Raw genomic sequence first — 20381 nt, 5'->3', positions numbered from 1 at the left:
GGAAAGCATCCTCTTGAAAACTGGGATTGAACGGCAGCATAACTGGTTCTATCACCGCTGACAAGGTTCTTGGGATAAGGACGAGAGTGCTCCTGCTGTCAAAGGAAATCGCTCCCCAGCCCATAACTCCTCGTGTAAGTTCAGTGTATGGACACGACAGACAGCTTGGTTACAAGCGCTCACCTGACCTTCTCATTAACCTCCAGCCATCACTGGGACCAGGACAGAAACGGCTCTCATCTGAGAACACAACAGATTTTCACTCCGTCCGACTCGTTGGCTGAACGGTCAGCGTACTGGCCCTTGTTTCAGAGGGTCCCGGGTTCGATTCCCGGCCGGGTCGGGGATTTTAACCTTAATTGGTTAATCCCTACGGCACGGCGGCTGGGTGTATGTGTTGTCTTCATCATCATTTCATCCTCATCACGACGCGCAGGTCGCCTACGGGAGTCAAATAGAAAGACCTGCACCTGGCGAGCCGAATCCGTCCTGGGATATCCCGGCACTGAAAGCCATACGACATTTCATCTTCACTCCGCCCTCCAGAGAGCTCTAGCTTGACACAACTGAAGTCGCAATTGGCACTGATTCAGTGCTAGTGGCATGAGCGCTACAGGACGTATGGCTCGGAACTGTACCTCAAGTAATCGAATTTTTCCAGTTCGCTTTGTCACTCTGGTGTGAAGCTCTAATGTCTGCTGAAGGCCCACCACAACCATGCAGCGAATACAGCGGTCTTCTCTTATAGCGTAGTGACCCATGTGTGCCCGGCCCCGGTTACCTTGAGACTGTGCTTTCCCGTGACCATTGCAGACAACACCGATGCATTGTGGATACATCCCTTCCAAGTCTTTCGACAATATGGCGGTTAGAACATCCACCATCTCGAAGCCTTATTATGCGATCTTGTTCAAACTCAGTGAGCTGCTTATACTGCCTTCTTCGTCTCCTTAAAGGCATGTTTGACTCACACCTACATCACAACGTCAACACCGGACGATGACTAACGTTTACGAAGTGTACAACGCGTATTTTTGCTAGTTGCCTTATGTCGCACCGACACAGATAGGTCTTTTGGCGACGATGAGACAGGGAAGGGCTAGGAGTGGGAAGGAAGCGGCCATGGCCTTAATTACGGTTCAGCCCCAGCATTTGCCTGGTGTGAAAATAGGAAACGACGGAAAACCATCTTCAGAGCTGCCGACAGTGGGGTTCGAACCTACTATCTCCCGAATACTGGATACCGGCCCCACTTAATCGACTGCAGCTATCGAGCTCGATCAACGCGTACTTAAAACATACTTGCTTTGCAAGGTGATAGTAGCGCAACTAACATCATTCTTCGACGACCAGCGTAACAATCTGAATAGGCGTCATCTTTTTCTAGCACAATTCCTTCTTGGTGTCGGGATTTCATTTTCCGCCACCATATCTGGCAATACTGGCTCTCGCTTATAAAAATTACATGAAGTTGCCCTTGCTTCCTGAAAAGCATTACTCGCTTAAGATTTTAATTTACAAAAGTAAACAGTTTCATCTAATTTGATAAAACAAACAGCTGCACTTCGGGGCGGTGCACACTATGAGTGCGAAGCAGACTCCAGAGAAATCAACACGGATTTAATTTGCATTGCACATTTGCAAAGACCTTTCAGCTAGCGGCGTGGCAGAGCTGAATCAAGACGACGTATGATGCATTCTACCTACATAGAGTTGAACTTTACTCCAATAAGATAAATAAAATCATGCGCAGGGCCCATGTCCGAGGCACGGCTTTAGGTCCTTGGGGCGTAAAATAGGTCACGTAGGCCCTGAGTGGGTGTTGGAAATAAGCTCCCTAGTCTAGTGGAGGGGCTGCCTCCTGTCTGCGGAACACAGTATTTTTCTATAGGTGTCATTTCCCTTATCACTTAATGACCCCTTTTTATAACAAGGTAGTATTTTCTTCCTTATTCAACCCCAAGAAGAAGGACTGCCTCCCCCGCCAGCTTCGCTGTACAAAACGACTTTTCTGCCATTGCTGCAGTCGAGATTTCCACTAGAGCCACGTTAGTCCTCACTTTTTACGGTTCCTGTAGGGACTTCAGCGGTCATGGGGCACACGAAGTCCCCACTGTGAACAGCAAGCACGCCTTGCGCTATGCATAGCATTTGACGCTATACGCGACACACTATGCGAAGCGCGCTCGGTGTGCACGCGGCCATAGGTATGATTCACACAATTCCAACTATCACTCGAACTGTCACCAATCATTTTAGCGACCCTGAAAACTGTGAATTCAAGACTAATCTCTGTCATTTTGGATATTTTCTTTTTCACCCCTTTTCAACCCTCATGCCGATGTAGGCTGAACAGTGATTAAGGCGGCATCCAGAGTGTGACAGTTCATCTCAGAGACCCTGAAATATATGGATAACGAGACTAATATTGGTTGTTTTCCAATATTTTTATTTTTACACTCCCTCCCATAGGGGAGTCTTATCCCTATAGTCCTTTTTCAGATAATAATTCATACATGTACTAAGTTTGGTTGATTGATAGTGATGCTTTAACATACACACATACATCCACAATCTCCACCATTTTGGACATTCCCTTCCACCTCTTCTACATCTTCATTCCGATGGTGTCTCAGCATTGAACTGAACGGCATTCAGCGACCACGGAAACTATGGATTCGACACTAATATCGTTTTCACTACTAGACAGAATCACAATTGAACTTATGAAATTGATGTACAGGCCACCTAGATGGCACAACTTAAGAAGGTCTGCAACTCGGTAGCTGTGTCATACTATATTATTATTATTATGTCCGGCTCCATGGCTAAATGGTTAGCGTGCTGGCCTTTGGTCACAGGGGTCTCGGGTTCGATTCCCGGCAGTGTCGGGAATTTTAACCATCATTGGTTAATTTCACTGGCATAGGGGCTGGGTGTATGTGTCGTCAACACAATCATTTCGTCCTCATTACGGCGCGCAGGTCGCCTACGGGTGTCAAATCGAAAGACCTGCAGCTGGTGAGCCGAACATGTCTTCGGACACTCCCGGTACTGAAAGCCATACGCCATTTCATTTAATTATTATTAAGTCATGAGTCCAGAGTCCACACCCTGAATAATATAAATAATAAGTCAAATAATTCACGTATTTGTGTTCTCCTTTGAAGATACTTCTGTTAGTGGAAGAGTAAGTCCCTGTTATATAAAGCCAAAAGGCTAACTGACTCACTCACTGATATTAAAGTTTACCCGCTTCCAGACGAGCTAGAAATTTGAAGTTCGGCAATCTGATAGCTATAAGGCTCTAACAGAAGGAAAAATTCCCAAACGTTCAAATAAAATTGCCGACACAAAGTTCGGGTGCGCTACAAAATTGAAATTTGGTAAATTGTAGCCGTTACTCTGTAATCGACGGAGACATTCCAAGAAGTTTCAATGTTTAACATTTTACCTCCAAAAATATCGAAATATTGAGGCAATTTTCATGCGGTGTAGACCTTCGTTTCGATGTATTTTGTGCCCAAACGGTAATTCCTGTCAAAAATGGATAGCACTTTCGGTCATTAGAATGAAGACATCTACAATTTTAGTCCTGTGACTTTTTGTCGTATCTCGACTTCTTCTACCTTAGATAGAGCTTCATTTTCCGATTTTGGGGCAATTTTGTTTCTTTTCCAAATATTATTTCACTGCTTGAAACACTTATACCACAGGTAGGATAATAAAATTCGCCAGGCCCCTTGTCATGTCCATTGGTCATACGTAAACTGACTTTCATTATTCTAGCTGCCATGAAGGTACGGGAAAACGGAAGGAATATATTGAGCACTACTTAAATTCCGGCCTCAACACTCTACACTTCCTCCATTTCAATTACACGCAGGTTCATATCATATGGTGCAAGTAGGGGCAAAAGATTTCTATACGTCGACTCCCCGAACAAATAGCATTAAAAAATTCGGCCTAATCTGAGTTTCTAAAGCAATTTAAGGTGTAGCTGATGCGGTACGTCAAAACGTCAAAGAACCAAAATCACACATCGTTTTGTGGTCGAAACGCCTGCCAAGGTTCAAGACTGTAGCTGTCTGAAAAGCTGGCGAAATAATTTCTCAACTTGTGAAAAATGTACGAAATTTGACTTATATTGACCTTTGTTTCGAGGTATTTTGTGCCTAAACGGTAAATAAGAGCACTTTCAGTCATTAGAATGAAGACATCTAGAACTTTCGTCCTGTGACTTTTTGTCTATCTCAACTTCTTCTACCTTACATAGAGCTTCATTTTCCGATTTTGGGACTATGCCGTACATAGCCGAGATACGAGAAAATTTCTTAGGGTCAAAAATATAGTCCACCAAAAGCGCCGTCTGATGTCACAATCTATTTATCGATACGACGTACCGTTCCGTCACAGTAAATTTTCAAATGAAGGTCCGCACTTACAAACGTGCACATCTCCAACCCAGAAGTGAAACTTCCGAGGTGTGTAGATTTATTTAGTTCTTTTTCCGTGTTGAACCGTGGTGTTGATTTCTGTACATTCCGTACAGCTTGCGACGTTTCGAATATATTGCAGTATTCTTTATCAAGGCGACTGAAATAACCCTGCTCCCGAGGTTCAACCAGGAAAACGAACTAAATATATCCAACCCATATCTATTAAAATCCACAGCCTGTTTCGACCGGGTCAGGAATGGAATGAATGAAGCCCCTATATAGCGGGGATGATAGGATTTGTGCCGGCTGCCGAAGCCTGTCGCACTCCTCTGGGGCAATGATTAATGAATGACAGATGGAATGATATTGGAGAGTGTTTCTGGAATTAATTATGACAGGGAAAACCGGAGTACCCGGAGAAAAACATGTCCCGCCTCTGCTGTGTCCAGCACAAATCTCACATGGAGTGACCGGGTTTAGAACCACGGAACCCAGCGGTGAGAGGCCGCTGCGGTGTCGTCTGAGCCACGGAGGCTAACCCATATTTATATTATATAACATTTTACGGCTGACTGACTGATATTAAGGATTGATCACTTCCAGGTGAGGTAGAAACTTGAAATTTGGCAAAGTGAAATATATTAGTCTGTAACCTATGGAAAAGTTCCAACAAGCTCATTTTTAAAATTTTTACTCCCCTTCCCCCGAACTAAATTGCGTACGCTGTGTTGCAGTGCGCTAGAAAATTAAAACTTTGATTTGCAACCGACGGAGAAATTCCAAATAGTTCCAGTGTTTAACATTTTACCCCCCCAAAATTATCGAAATATGGAGGCAAGTTTCAGGACCGTGTAGAACATCGTTTCGAGGTGTTTTATGTCTAAATGGTAAGTCGTCCCGCCAAATGGACAAGACATTCGGAACCCATCATGAAGAAATCTATAATTTTGGTCCCGTAATTTTTAGTCGTATCTTGATCCCTTATGCCTTAGAGCTGCATTTTCTGACTTTACGTCCATTTTGTACATTTTCTATAAATAAATTTACTGTTTTGCACGCGTATGAGACTGATAGAAGAATGAAATTCGGCAGGCTCATTGGAACGTCCGTGGATCGTATGTTAGCAAAATGTACTTCACCGCAGCGGCCTCTCACCGCTGGGTTCCGTGGTTCAAAACCCGGTCACTCCATGTGAGATTCTAGCTGCCTTGTAAGAATGGAAAAACGAAAGGAATATGTGGACACTGTACACAAATTTCAGCCTAATGTACGATTCTAAACTAACCTACGATGTACCCGACGCAGATACGACAAAACATCAAAGAACCACAATGTAGATCATTTAACCATGATACGCCTGCCAGGATTCAAGACTATAGCTGTCCATTAGGCGAGGAAACTAATTTCTCATCTTGTGAAAAACGTACGTAATTTGCAGGAAGGTCGAAACATTTACCTCTATCTTTGCATAAATCGGGACTGTACGAGGAAATATTGTTTTTGTTGTTGTTGTTGTTTGAGTCATCAGCCCAAAGACTGGTTTGATGCAGTTCTCATGCCACTCTATCCTGTGCTAACCTTTTCATTTCTACGTAACTATTGCATCCTACATCTGCTCTAATCTGCTTGTCATATTCATGTCTTGGTCTGCCCCTACCGTTCTTACCACTTACACTTCCTTCAAAAACCAAGTTAACAAGTCCTGGGTGTCTTAAGATGTGTCCTATCATTCTATCTCTTCTTCTCGTCAAATTTAGCCAAATCGATCTCCTCTCACCAATTCGATTCAGTATCTCTTCATTCGTGATTCGATTTATCCATCTCACCTACAGCACTCTTCTGTAACACCACTATGGGGCTAAATATGTAGGCAAATAAATGGACCGTCTTGTGGTGGAATCCATTTCTCGGTACGACGTACCGTTTCTACACGGTAATTTTCCAAATGATCAATTCTAATGTAGAGGAATTAGGGGTTTCGGTCGGAGCGCTCAACGAGCAGAAGCGAGTCGAGAATATGATATCGCACACAATGGTATCTTCAAAGTATTCTATGCGCTACTATCGTGTGTTGACTGTATTGCACGCTTAACAAGTCCCACCTCCCTATACAAAACACTGAGTTGCTTTTGTGAAAGCCGGTAGAGCAGCCATACGTTGTAAAGCCAGTTATTTGTGACGCTGTCGCCTTCACCGCAGGTGTAAAGCGAGCATTATGTTGCTTCCCGCACAAACCTCCACAAAGACCTACTTAGTTCACGAGGTAGAAGGGCTATTAGTGGGCAGTGCTCTCTGCTACCAGATTCCTTGGTTCAGGCTTCAATGACCTAGACAAATGAACGGCCAAGGGCAACAGTCAGGCTTCTCATTGCACCTCACTATAGTTTCCATCGTCACCACATTGTTGTGTATAGTGTTCTGTCGATCAAATTTTTTAATATTGTAAACATTTCTTAGCAGAGAAAGTAGGTTTCCCTATACTTCGAAAAACGTAAAATTAAACAATTTCCTCAATTGTGCCGAAAGTTGAAGGGTTAAAGGTCCCGAAAAAGTTTCGAATTTTGAGTCTTAGGTATCTCTATCAAACTACAAAAGCAAATTTCGAAAATCACTTCCAGGCTAAATGCAGTTCCGGAAAACAACCTAAAATCACTTGTTTTCTTTACTCTTCTTCCTCTTTATTCAAATCTTAGCAAAATTAACTCATTTGCATAATTCATTCTGAAATGTGTTCCTTGGTTCAATGACCTCAGGCGCTTTTTGATTTTTTGAGTAATGTCTACATCGAATGTAGTTATAAGGGCTTAAGTGAAACTCTGCACTGACTCACATTAACGCTCGTAGTGGTGCTTAAGTTAAACAATGCTTTGACTCACATTAGCGCTCGTAGTTGTGCTTAAGTTAAACAATGCTTTGACTCACACTAGCACTCGTAGTTGTGCTTAAGTGAAACAATGCTTTGACTCACATTAACGCTCGTAGTGGTGCTTAAGTGAAACTCTGCACTGATTCACATTAGCGCTCGTAGTGGTGCTTAAGTGAAACTCTGCACTGACTCACATTAGCGCTCGAAGTGGTGCTTAATTGAAACTCTGCACTGACTCACATTAGCGCTCGAAGTGGTGCTTAAGTGAAACTCTGCACTGATTCACATTAGCACTCGTAGTGGTGCTTAAGTGAAACTGTGCACTGACTCACATTAGCGCTCGAAGTGGTGCTTAAGTGAAACTCTGCACTGACTCACATTAGCGCTCGAAGTGATGCTTAAGTGAAACTCTGCACTGAGTGACATTAGCGCTCGTAGTGGGGCTTAAATGAAACTCTGCACTGACTCACATTAGCGCTCGAAGTGGTGCTTAAATGAAACAGTGCACTGACCCACATTAGTGCTCGTAATGGTAGAAAAAACAAAGTGCTAATCTGATCGGCCGGATAACGATTAAGAAAAGAATTGTGATTTTTAGGAATAAATAAAGAATATATTCCCATACATTATTATATTTCATTTACCTAAAATTTGTGGTTTATATCCCTAGGTTATTTCCAACACTGAGTTGCTTGGCTGAAGGGACTTACTTGTGAATACGTCTATAACATTATTCCAGTACTAGATTCAATCTCGGGAAGGCGAACGACACGTTTTCAGACAAGTTTTGAAACGTTTGCATTTAAACAGTGGAATACCATTCAGCCAAACTGAGAAAAATCTTGGAGTGACAATGAACGAAACTTAAGATTAGTGAAAAATATATATTAAAGATGTTGGCGAATATACTTGTCCGGCGCCTCATTCTCTCAAGGAAGCAGAAGTATTTAGCCAACTAATGTTAGAGCCGAACTCATACAATCTCTAGTGCTCCCCATCCTCGAACACTGTGACGTCATTCTTGTAGACTCAAGAAAGGATCAGACATAGACACTTCAGCGAGCACCTGATTGTTGCCTTAGATTCATTTACAATCTGAGTTATGATTTACTTGTCACCCGATACTATCACGTTATTTCATGGCTGAAACCTACAGTAATAAACGAAGAACGTACCACATACCGACTTCTCAATGAAGGCGGAACACTGTACATTTCACACCAGGTAAAGTATATTTCCTCCTTTCGCAACAGTAATACCCGCTCTTGTTCCTTCCTTTATATTCCTATTTCCGATCCTCTATGTATAAACATTCTTTTGTTGTGACGAGTTTCAGACTTTTAGACTTCCCTGCATGTCAGTGTCAGAGATACTACTTTATTACCTAAATTGCCATGTACAAGGCCTACACGTTTAACCCGGCCTGGATAGAGTTGAGCAGAAAACTATGGTAAATATTCGTTTATAAATCGAGGAATTGATAATAATAATAATAATAATAATAATAATAATAATAATTTCGTGTGCCTATTTCTAGCCGAGTGCAGCCCTTATAAGGCAGACCCTCCGATGAGGGTGGGCAGCATCTGCCATGTATAGGTAACTGCGTGTTATTGTGGTGGAGGATAGTGTTATGTGTGGTGTGTGAGTTGCAGGGATGTTGGGGACAGCACAAACACCCAGCCCCCCGGACCATTGGAATTAACAATGAAAAAATCCCCGACCCAGCCGGGAATCGAACCCGGCACTCTCTGAACCGAAGGCCAGTACGCTGAAAATTCAGCTAACGAGTCGGACGGGGAATTGATTATTGGAATGCATTACCTGCAATTGTCTTAGAGCCTTTTCCCCAACATGTAAGGTGCTTCAAGAATAGACTCCAGCATTTTGTAAATTGTGTGCAAATTTCTATGTGATGGTGTCATATTTTAACACAACGCTCAACTCACTGTAAATTGTAGTATTAATACATCTGAATTATTTAAGGTGTATGTGCATTTGTACAGGAAGGTGCTGCATTTACAATACTAAGATAATTGTTGTCCACCTCTGTGGTATAGTGGTTAGCGTGATTAGCTGCCACCCCCGGAGGTCCGGGTTCGATTCCCGGCTCTGCCACGAAATTTGAAAAGTGGTACGAGGGCTGGAACGGGGTCGACGCAGCCTCGGGAGGTCAACTGAGTAGAGGTGGGTTCAATTCCCTCCTCAGCCATCCTGGAAGTGGTTTTACGTGGTTTCCCACTTCTCCTCCAGGCAAATGCCGGGATGGTACCTAACTTAAGGCCACGGCCGCTTCCTTCCCTCTTCCTTGCCTATCCCTTCCAATCTTCCCATCCCTGCACAAGGCCCCTGTTCAGCATAGCAGGTGAGGCCGGCTGGGCGAGGTATTGGTCACTCTCCCCAGTTGTATCCCCGACCCAAAGTCTGAAGCTCCAGGACACTGCCCTTGAGGCGGTAGAGGTGGGATCCCTCGCTGAGTCCGAGGGAAAAACCGAACCTGGAGGATAAACAGATTAAGAAGAAGAATAAGAATAAGATAATTGTTAGTAATCAGAACGCTCAATCTGCTGAAAGTCATAGAGAAAAATTTTGAAATTGAATTTGAGTTTGTTTGAATTTTTATATGACGGTGTTGTAATGTTAAGCTAGCAGTAAGCTCAACCTATAACTTAGTATTGTAAGAGCCCTAGTGTCAAGCACTGGAAGTATTTAAGTTGTGTAAGAATTTGTATAGGGGCTGCCTGGCCGAGGCGGTAAAGTCGTGCTCGGTTCGCCCGGAAGGACGTGGGTTCGAATCCCCGTCAGGAAGTCGTAAAATTTATTAAACGAGATTTTCACTTCCGGAGGTGCATATGGCCCTGAGGTTTAGTCAGCCTACACCAAAAATGAGTACCGGGTTAATTCCTGGGGGCAAAGGCGGCCGGTCGTAGAGCTATCCACTCTACCCCATCATGTGCCGAGGTTAACAATGGTGGAAGCCTTTACCTTCCACTCCTCCAAGGGCCTTCATGGCCTGTACGAAGATGACTTTGCTATGCTATGAGAATTTGTATATGATGTTGCTGCATTTTTAATGTTAAACTAGTAGTATTTCTTGTAATATTTTCTTTCCATGGAATTGCTTGTTGCACTCCTGTTGTGGTTGTTCTGAGGTAATTATGTTTTAATTTTATTATCACACTAGTGTGAGTGGTCATTAATAATATTAATAATTATTAATAATAATAATAATAATAATAATAATAATAATAATAATAATAATTTAAGGCAGCACATCAAGACTACCTGCTGAATGCAGACGATTAATTTGTATAACCGGATGAGTGAATGACTGAGTTACAAAAGTGTTATTGTGCATATTATTTACTATATATGATTGTGTACACTAAGCTCTTTCCCTATTGGTGTTTTACTATAATGGTTAAGTGTAGGGGTGACCTGCTCAGGGATATTTACCTTATCTGAGAGCTAGTTCGAGGTCCACTCAGCCTACGTGATTACAATTGAGGAGCTGTCTGCGTCCCCGGTCTAGAAAGCCAAGAATGATGGTCGAGAGGATTTGTCTTGCAGTCCACACGAGACCTCGTAATCTGCAGGCCTTTGGGCTGAGCTGCAGTCGACCTTGTAGGCCATGGAACTTCATGGCTGTTGCACCATGGGGTTTGGTTTAGGTTAAGTGTCAGATAGGGCCATGAGCCCATACTTCACCACCTAAATTATTATTCCAATGAAATAGTCCGCCTCTGTGGTGTAGTGGTTAGTGTGATTAGCTGCCACCTCCGGACGACCGGGTTTGATTCCCGGCTCTGCCACGAAATTTGAAAAGTGGTACGAGAGCTGGAACGGGGTCCAGTCAGCCTCGGGATGTCAACTGAGTAGAGGTGTGTTCGATTCCCACCTCAGCCATCCTGGAACTGGTTTTCCGTGGTTTCCCACTTCTCCTCCAGGCAAATGCCGGCATGGTACCTAACTTAAGGCCTTCCTTCTTCCTTGTCTATCCCTTACAATCTTCCCATTCCCCCGCAAGGCCCCTGTTCAGCATAGCAGGTGAGGCCGCCTGAGCGAGGTACTGGTCATTCTCCCCAGTTGTATCCCCTAACCCAGAGTCTGAAGCTTCAGGACACTGCCCTTGAGGTGGTAGAGGTGGGATCCCTCGCTGAGTCCGAGAGAAAAACCGAACCTGGAGGGTAAACAGATTAAGTAAGTAAGTAAGTAAGTAAGTAAGTAAGTAAGTAAGTAAGTAAGTAAGTAAGTAAGTAAATAAGTAAGTAAGTAAGTAAGTATTCCAATGAAATAAATGATAATCGACGGAGGAAGAATCATTGTATCGTCATTTTCAGTTAGAGCGCATGATTTCATCTAGTGACACAGGGAAGGAGCAGGGGTTATTCAGGGTTCGAACCTCCGTCCCTTATGAACATTTTATAGAAAATGAAATAAATGGAAACTGACAATGAACAGTAAACATTCAGAGACATCATTGTAGAACAAACAGATCTGTTGAATCTATTTTCTATGACGCCTCGAACGTTGGATTTTGGATTGTAACTGAACATACTATTAGATGTAAAACTGTTGATCTTCATCGTATTGTTCTTTATTTTAATATACGATTTTGTAGTGCACTGTAATATGAATATCAACATCATTCTCTTGGGCCAATGTTGTTATAATGACAAGTGTCGCATGCGCGCATCGGACACGCACAAGCATGTTCATTGTGTTCTGTTATCATGTTCGACTCGTTGGCTGAACGGTCAGCGTAATGGCCTTTGGTTCAGAGGGTCCCGGGTTCGATTCCCGACCGGGTCGGGGATTTTAACCTTAATTGGTTACACGGGGGGTTGGTGTATGTGTTGTCTTCATCATCATTTCATCCTCATCACGACGCACAGGTCGCCTACAGGAGTCAAATAGAAAGACCTGCACCTGGCGAGCCGAACCCTTCCTGGGATATCCCGGCACTTTTCATTAATCATTTGTAACTACAAACCCCTTCCTCCACCCTATCGGCGTATCCTGGCTACGCTACTGGGATGGAGGTATTTGAAGCTTGAATTGACGAGTTACTCGGGAGCTGAGGCAGTGTAACTCGTAATCAGCAGTCGGCGAGCTAAATGGAAAAAATGCCAGTGAAATTGACTGAAGAGAGTAAATTCAAAATGTCGCGGTAAATGAAATGAAATGTCGGGAGTGTCCGAAGACATGTTCGGCTCGCCAGGTGCAGGTCTTTCGAGTTGACTCCCGTAGGCGACCTGCGCGTCGTGATGAGGATGAAATGATGATGAAAACGACACATACACCCAGCCCGCGTGCCATTGGAATTAACCAATTAATGTTAAAATCCCCGGCCTTGCCGGGAATCGAACACGGGACCCCTGTGACCAGAGGCCAGCACGCTAACCATTTAGCCATGGGGCCGAACACCTAACATATTCTTACCTGGTGACAGTACCCTTGCATATTTGCACTACAATAAAATAATAATAATAATAATAATAATAATAATAATAATAATAATAAGAAGAAGAAGAAGAAGAAGAACAACAACAAGAAGAACAAGAGCCGGGATGAGTGGCTCAGACCGTTGAGGCACTGACCTTGTGAAGCCAATTTGGTCGGTTCGATCATGGCTCAGTCTGGTGGTATTTGGAGATATTCAAATATGTCAGCCTCGTGTCGGTAGATTTACTGGCATGTAACGGAACTCCTGCGGGACACAATTCTGGCACCTCGGCATCTTCGAAGACCATCATGTGTAGTTAGTAGGACGTAACAAAATTATAATAATAATTATTTAATACTATTAATAATAATAACAATAAATAATAATAATATTAATAATAATAATAGTCCGCCTCTGTGGTGTAGTAGTTAACGTGATAAGCTGCAACGCCCGGAGACCCGGGTTTGATTCACCGCTCTGCCGCGAAATTTGAAAAGGGGTACGAGGGCTGGAAGGGGGTCCACTCAGCCTAGGGAGGTCAACAGAGTAGAGGAGGGTTTGATTCCCAGCTCAGCCATCCTCAAAGTGGTTTTCCGTGGTTTCCTACGTCTTCTTCAAGCAAATGCCGGGATGGTACTTAAGTTAAGGCCACGGTCACTTCCTTCCCTCTTCCTTGCCTATCCCTTCCAATCTTCCCATTCTTCCACCCAATCCCCTCACAAGGCCCCTGTTCAGCATAGCAAGTGAGGCCGCCTGGGCGAGGTACTGGTCCTCCTCCCCAGTTTTCATCCTCCGAATCCGACCCAAAGTCTCACGCTCCAGGACACTGCCTTTGAGGTGGTAGAGGTGGGATCCCTCCCTGAGTCCGAGTCAATAACATCCCTGGTGGGTAAACGGATTACGGAATAATAAAATAATAATAATAATAATAATAATAATAATAATAATAATGATAATGGCCTATTGCCTCCGTAGAGGATTTGGCGTGCCATCTCCCGGGGTTCGAACACAAAACTGTCAACTTCTACAGCAAGCGACCCTATGACTTCGGAGTACCAAAAATTATGGCACTGGGCTCTATGTAATAAAGGTACGAGTGTGAGAGTGTAAATGATTTTATGAACCAAAGAATAAGTTAATAATTAAGGGATGGACAGTATACATTCGGTACCTTAAATAAAAGCGTATTTTGTGTTAGGGACTTAAGGTTTCATGCGATTGAGAAATGACGTAACGAAACATTGAACTAGTCACGTACGTCCTGTGGACTCAGTGGAGCAAACAAGAGCATGGATTAGGCCAGTTGTAACCCTCCATGACGTGTCGAGAGAACGCTGGTTTGGATTGGCTCTCTGGTATCTATGTAGAATATTCCATAGAATTGAATAAGAGGAAAATTTCGATGAGCTTCGGGAGCTAGGGTGTGGCGCAGAGGTTACGTACCAAAATCGTGCCGCTAGCAACCGAATGGTCCTCCTCCCCGGTTTGCATCCCCCGAATCCGACCAATCAGTCAATCAATCAGTTAGTCACCTCTGATCTTATTTAGAGCGATCGCCGAAGTAGCAGATTGCCTATAGGCTGTTTACCTTGTCTTTCCTTAAATAATTTCAGAGAATTTGGAAATGTATCGAGCATTTTCGTTGGTAAATTAGTCTAATTCCTAACTCTTTTTCCCTATAAACGAATATTTGCCCCAATTTGTCCTCTTGAATTCCAACTTCATGTTCATATTTAAAAGCATCACTCAGGCTTATTCGTCTACTATTATTATTCCGTCCGCCTCCGTAGCGTAACGGTTAGTGTTATTAGGGGCCCGGGTTCGATTCCTTGTACTGCCAGAAATTTAAGAATGGCAGGCGGGCTGGTATGTGGTTGAAATGGTACATGCAGCTCCACTGGGGGTGTGCCTGGAAAGAGCTGCACCACCTCGGTATGAGGACCCGAGTTTTGTCCGACTCGTTGGCTGAATGGTCAGCGTACTGGCCTTCGGTTCAGATTGTCCCGGGTTCGATTCCCGGCCGGGTCGGGGATTTTAACCTTCATTGGTAAATTGCAATGGCCCGGGGGCTGGGTGTTTGTTCTGTCCTCAACATCCCTGCAACTCACACACCACACATAACACTATCCTCCATCATAATAACACGCAGTTACCTACACATGGCAGATGTCGCCCACCCTCATCGTAGGGTCTGCCTTACAAGGGCTGCACTCGGCTAGTAATAGCCATACAAAATTATTATTATTATTATTATTATTATTATTATTGTTATTATTATTATTATTGTTATTATTATTATTATTATTCCACGGCATTCTCCACTAACAGTTCGGAACATACCGCTTATTCGAACAGCTCCTTTCCTTTCTCCCAAGTCTTAGCGTAACGGTATAAGGTACAGACCTACAAATTACAGCATTGTGATTCTCCCTCCAAGATCTCTTGTGATAATTTGGTTCATCAAATACCTTCCATCCCGTTTATCCTGGAATGTGCTTTGATTATGTCACACGACCTCACGAAACTTTAAAGAACCTGAATAAATGCTACCATTTCTTACGATTACCTTGAACGTTTTCAAGTTTTGCTTCTTTAGCGCATGACGTTTAGTGCCGGAGTTGTCCGAGGGCATGTTCGGTTCGCCAGATCTGTAGCTGCTTTTCCCAGCACACCCCTCGGGAGTGAGCTACATGTACTACTTTGTGAGGATGTTGTCTGTGGATTTAGGTATAATTGTAGGGCTAAGAATGGGAATGAATTGGTCTAGGCCATGAGAAAGGTACCATCTCGGCATTTGGCTGAAGATGAAAATGGGAAACCACGGAAAACCATTTTTGAGGATGGCCGACGAAGGATTTGAACCCAGCCGTCTCCCGCAGTAGCCTTAACGCACTGAGATAACCTGTTTGGTACTTTCTCCCAGACATAGAAACATAGCTTCATATACAGGTATGTTATAGGATAAAACGTAAACGCATCACCATATTTCGTGTCGTAAAAACTGCCCCAGGAGTAAATTAGGTGCAGTAGCTGCTTATAAGAGTGGTTCAAGTGACATTGCGCATAGTGCTGGTACATTACCGTAAATTCTTCAACAGCAACTTAGGAAGATGCTGTTCTGTCATTCCTGTTTCCAGAAAACCCAAGGACTGATCCTGATGATCCCTAAGAACCTGTATTTATAGATAAGGTAAATGAAAAAATATAATATTCGTTAAAATATAACTGAAAGTTTGTTATTCTAGTATTCAGAATTGCTTCTGTGTACATGTTCCCCACCGGGATGAGTGGCTCAGGCGGTTGAGGCGCTGGCCTTCGGGACCCAACTTTTCAGGATCAATCATGGCTCAGTCCTGTGGTATCTGAAAAGGCTCAAATACGTCAGCCTCGTGTCGGTAGATTTACTGGCACGTACAAAGAACTCCAGAGAGACTAAATTCCGGCATATCGGCGTCTCCGAAGACCGCAGTGTAGTTAGTGGGACGTAAAAACAAATAATATTTTTTATGTACATTTTATTCCACATTTTGAGAGTTTTGACCTTAAACCATCTCTTGCATTATTTATGACCCATGCATGTTTTCTCTGCGGAAGGAATATCTCTGTTTATCGCATTCCAAATTATACATTTCACTGATATAGACTAGATTTCAACGACGAGTTCTTGAGTTGGTTTTAGATATTACCTTTGTGGGTGATGAAATGCAAACATGTTTTATATAAACTTTCCTCATAGAATTGTACTCATTAATTATTATTTATAAATTTTTTACGGAATCGTTGGGATTGTTCTTCGTACGGACTTAAATAGGATGTATTTCACGACGAAAAATTCAGTGCTCATGATAAAATGTTGTGCACGGTTTGCGGTCATAGTAGTTCACTATTTGAATAGAATTTGAACAGAATAAAGAACAATTTCATTCCCTATGCGGTAAACAGTGTTGTAAATTTTTCGCCTATTTTCTAACCGTTTCTGGTTCTGATTTAGCTTACCTTATCTTGGATGATTTCATAGCTTATTAAAATAAAAAATAGGGTAGAACACCGGTCGAAATATATATGAAATATATAAAATCTCATTTCGACACCGATACATCTTCATTTATGTGGAACTATGGGATGGGAGTTTTCTATTCTACAAAACCCTAAGACGACTGGACAAGAAACCGAGGTTTCGAAGAGCTCGGCATGATGGGCTGCGTAAATGTTAAAATGTGTGGATGTAGGAGGAGAATATTTCCAACATCTCCTGTCATGAGGGACGAGCTGATTTTCTTAATTCCTAACTACTCATTTTAATTCTTATTTTCTTAATTTTAATTGTTATGTCATGTCCACCTCTGTGGTGTAGTGGTTAGTGTGATTAGCTGCCACCCCCGGAGGCCCGGTTCGATTCCTGGCTCTGCCACGGAATTTGAAAAGTGGTACGAGGACTGAAACGGGGTCCACTCAGCCTTGGGAGGTCAAATGAGTAGAGGTGAGTTCGATTTCCACCTCAGCCATCCTGGAAGTGGTTTTCCGTGGTTTCCCAATTCTCCTCCAGGGAAATACCGGGATGGTAACTAACTTAAGGCCACGGCCGCTTCCTTCCCTGGTCCTTGTCTATCACTTCCAACCTTCCCATCCCCCCACCAAGGCCCCTGTTCAGCATAGCAGGTGAGGCAGCCTGAGCGAGGTACTGGTCATCCTCCCCAGTTGTATCCCCCGACCCAATGTCTCAAGCACCAGGACACTGCCTTTGGCGCGGTAGAGGTGGGTTCCCTCGCTCAGTCCGAGGGAAAAACCAACCCTGGAGGGTAAACAGAATAAGAAAGAAAAAATCTCATGTCATTCAAGGATAAAAGAGAGCAAAGTGCTGTCCTCGTTGTGATGCTGCTTAGCGGGGAGTGATGAGTTAACGGGAGGCAGATAAGCTGGACACACCTGCCTGCCTGCCAACCTATGAGAGAAACCCACTATACAATTATTATTATTATTATTATTATTATTATTATTATTATTATTATTATTATTATTATTATTATTATTATTATTATATAATCAAGCGATTTTGCTTCACGGTTTGTGTCACGTAATTGTAAGCTTATATACGAGAGATAGCTGTTTCAAACCCCTCCGTTTTCCATGTTTTCCAATTTTTAAACTAAATACCAGGGACGTACTATAATTAAGGGCACGGTCTGTTTCGGTCGAGTTCTAGCCAACTATTTCCCACCTCATCGTCGTCATAAGACCTGTCTGGGGCCGTATAACGTAAAACAAATAGAAGAAACTACTATTATTTTCATATAGAATAATTATCCACTTCGCAGTAAGACTCGAATAATGCTTCTATTTTCCCGGCTATGTTCCCAAAAATCTGGGGTCTACAATAATGCGAATCAAGCTTTGTTTTACTGCGGGATCTCCTTCCCGACGACAACCGTATATTGAGGTACGTATTCACTACTCTATGTTTTTCTGGTGGTTAATTGCGTGGTGAGTTGTGTAATAAATAAAAGCTATAGGAATTAACCGAACATGTTCAAAATCACCTGTCCTCCTTGGAATCGAACCCGCAACTCTATGAACCGAAGACTAACACGCTTAACATTCAACCAATGGTCCGGAGAAGAACTAGAACTAGAATTAGAACAGAAGAACTAGACTGCAGTCTCACTTGGGGTTAAGACTGAGAATTTGACAGTAGCGGAGTTATCGGACGAAAGTTTACAGCAACTGGGTAATAGGATAAAGATTAATGTTTCAAAACTTATCTACAGGGATCAGGTCTTAAGAAGATTATTAGAAAAAAAATTATATTAAGTAATATTCAAGTCTAAAAGCTAGATTTTTCCCAACCTTTAAGTTAAGTTACAAGTAAAGTATTAGAGAATGATTGCAGTGATTTCTCTGGTCTAGGCTACATTACTGACTTGTTGTTATTGCTGTTGTTGTTTGAGTCGTCAGTCCATAGACTGGTTTGATGCAGCTCGCGATGCCAGCCTATCCTGTGGTAACCTTTACGTTTCTACGTAACTGATGCATCCTATATCTGCTCTAAACATCTTGTCATATTCATACCTCGGTCTACCCCTACCGTTCTTACTGCTTACACTTCCCTCAAAAACAAAATGAACAAGTCCTGGGTATTTGAAGATGTGTCCTATCATTGTATCTCTAGTCTCGTCAAATTTAGGCTAATCGATGTCCTCTCATCAATTTGATTCATTATCTCTTCATTCGTGATTTGATCTGTCCTTCTCCCCTTGATCATTCTTCTGCAACACCACATTTCAAAAGCTTCTATTTTCTTTCTTTCTGAGCTAGTTATCGCCCATCTTTCACTTCCGTACAATGCAACGCTCCAGAAACCTCTTTCTAATTCCTATATCAATGTTCGAAGTGAACAGATTTATTTTCTTAAGAAATCTCTTCCATTCTTGAGCTATTCTGCATTTTACGTCCTCCTTACGTATGCCATCGTTATTTATTTTAGTACCTAAGTAACAATACACATCTACATTCGTTAGGACTTCATTTCCTAATCTAATATAAAAATAATCACCTGCCTTCGTTCAACTGCACACCATTACTTTTATTTTGGACTTATTTGTCTTGTAATCCTTATTTAAGACTCCATCTAAACTATTCAGCAACTTCTCCAGATCTTCGGGAGTCTCAGATAAAATAACAATATCATCGGAAAATCTCAGGGATTTGATTTCCTCTCCTTGGATTGTGATTCCCTTTGCAAATTCCTCTTTGATTACCTTACTGCCTCTTCTGTACAAACATTGAAAAGGACTTGCCTCATTTACAGATTAAATTTCAAAATTACGCACACCACGTGGCTATCTCTTTCCTTGTTGCTTTAGGTATAGTGCATGATTTTTCGTGCTGTGTTTTGCCCGGCAGTTTAAACATTTTCATAAAATTGATGTGAAACTCCCGAGGCACAGACATCGTAATTAACTTTATAATGGATTTCATAGTTAATTTAGTAGACCACCGTAGGTATCAACGTTATGGGAATATTGTACAATGCAAGGCTGTTACGGATAACATACAGTAGGCAGCATATCGCGCTAACGAATGAGGATATCGCAATCTTTCTGCGATTTCATTTACTTTTCCTAGTTAATTACTTATGTTTTAACACGTCGCTTCTTATCGAGTAAGGAACAAGTTCCTCTCAATTTGTTTACGAGTTTTCGTACGGTCTCTCTACAGTATGTGGAGGGCGTACAACTGGAAATTTTGTTACAAATCGCCTGACGACTTTCCTGCAAGACTCTCTTTTCACACAATGATAGTACATTCTCTTACCTCTACCGTGTACACGTGTGGAGGCATTATACGAATTATATCCCGAAGTAACACCTCACAACTTGGAACGACAGTTCAACACATAAAACACGTTCCAAGCACGGACCTAAACTGCTAATCTGCCGTCACCGAGAGAACCGAACCTGATGTAAACAAAGAATATTGTGTATCCGTATGTAACCATCCGCGGTCTGAATGCTGATTGGAGAATCACTGGGATATCCACCGAGCACGTGGGTTGTCTTGGAACGGTCGTTACTTCGCTTGATTGCGGCGATTACATCAGAGTTAGCTCTACAGAGATTGTTGCCGGATACCA

At 42.6% G+C, this 20381-nt stretch overlaps 1 protein-coding gene across 1 annotated transcript in view; it reads right to left on the bottom strand.

The window, feature by feature from the left end:
* Nucleotides 1–20162, bottom strand: part of LOC136874964 (allatotropins) — a 108411-nt gene extending 88249 nt beyond the window's left edge. Inside the window, exon 1 of the mRNA XM_067148677.2 lies at nt 20063–20162. The gene's annotated coding sequence lies outside the window, so the exon portion shown is untranslated. The remainder of the gene's footprint in view (nt 1–20062) is intronic.
* Between the last annotated feature and the right edge of the window lie 219 nt (nt 20163–20381).

The sequence above is a fragment of the Anabrus simplex genome, chromosome 5, assembly GCF_040414725.1.
Source record: "Anabrus simplex isolate iqAnaSimp1 chromosome 5, ASM4041472v1, whole genome shotgun sequence".
NCBI classification, from domain to species: Eukaryota; Metazoa; Arthropoda; class Insecta; order Orthoptera; family Tettigoniidae; genus Anabrus; species Anabrus simplex.
The sequence above is the reverse complement of the archived record's forward strand: the minus strand, read 5'-3'. Positions and strand labels throughout refer to the sequence as shown.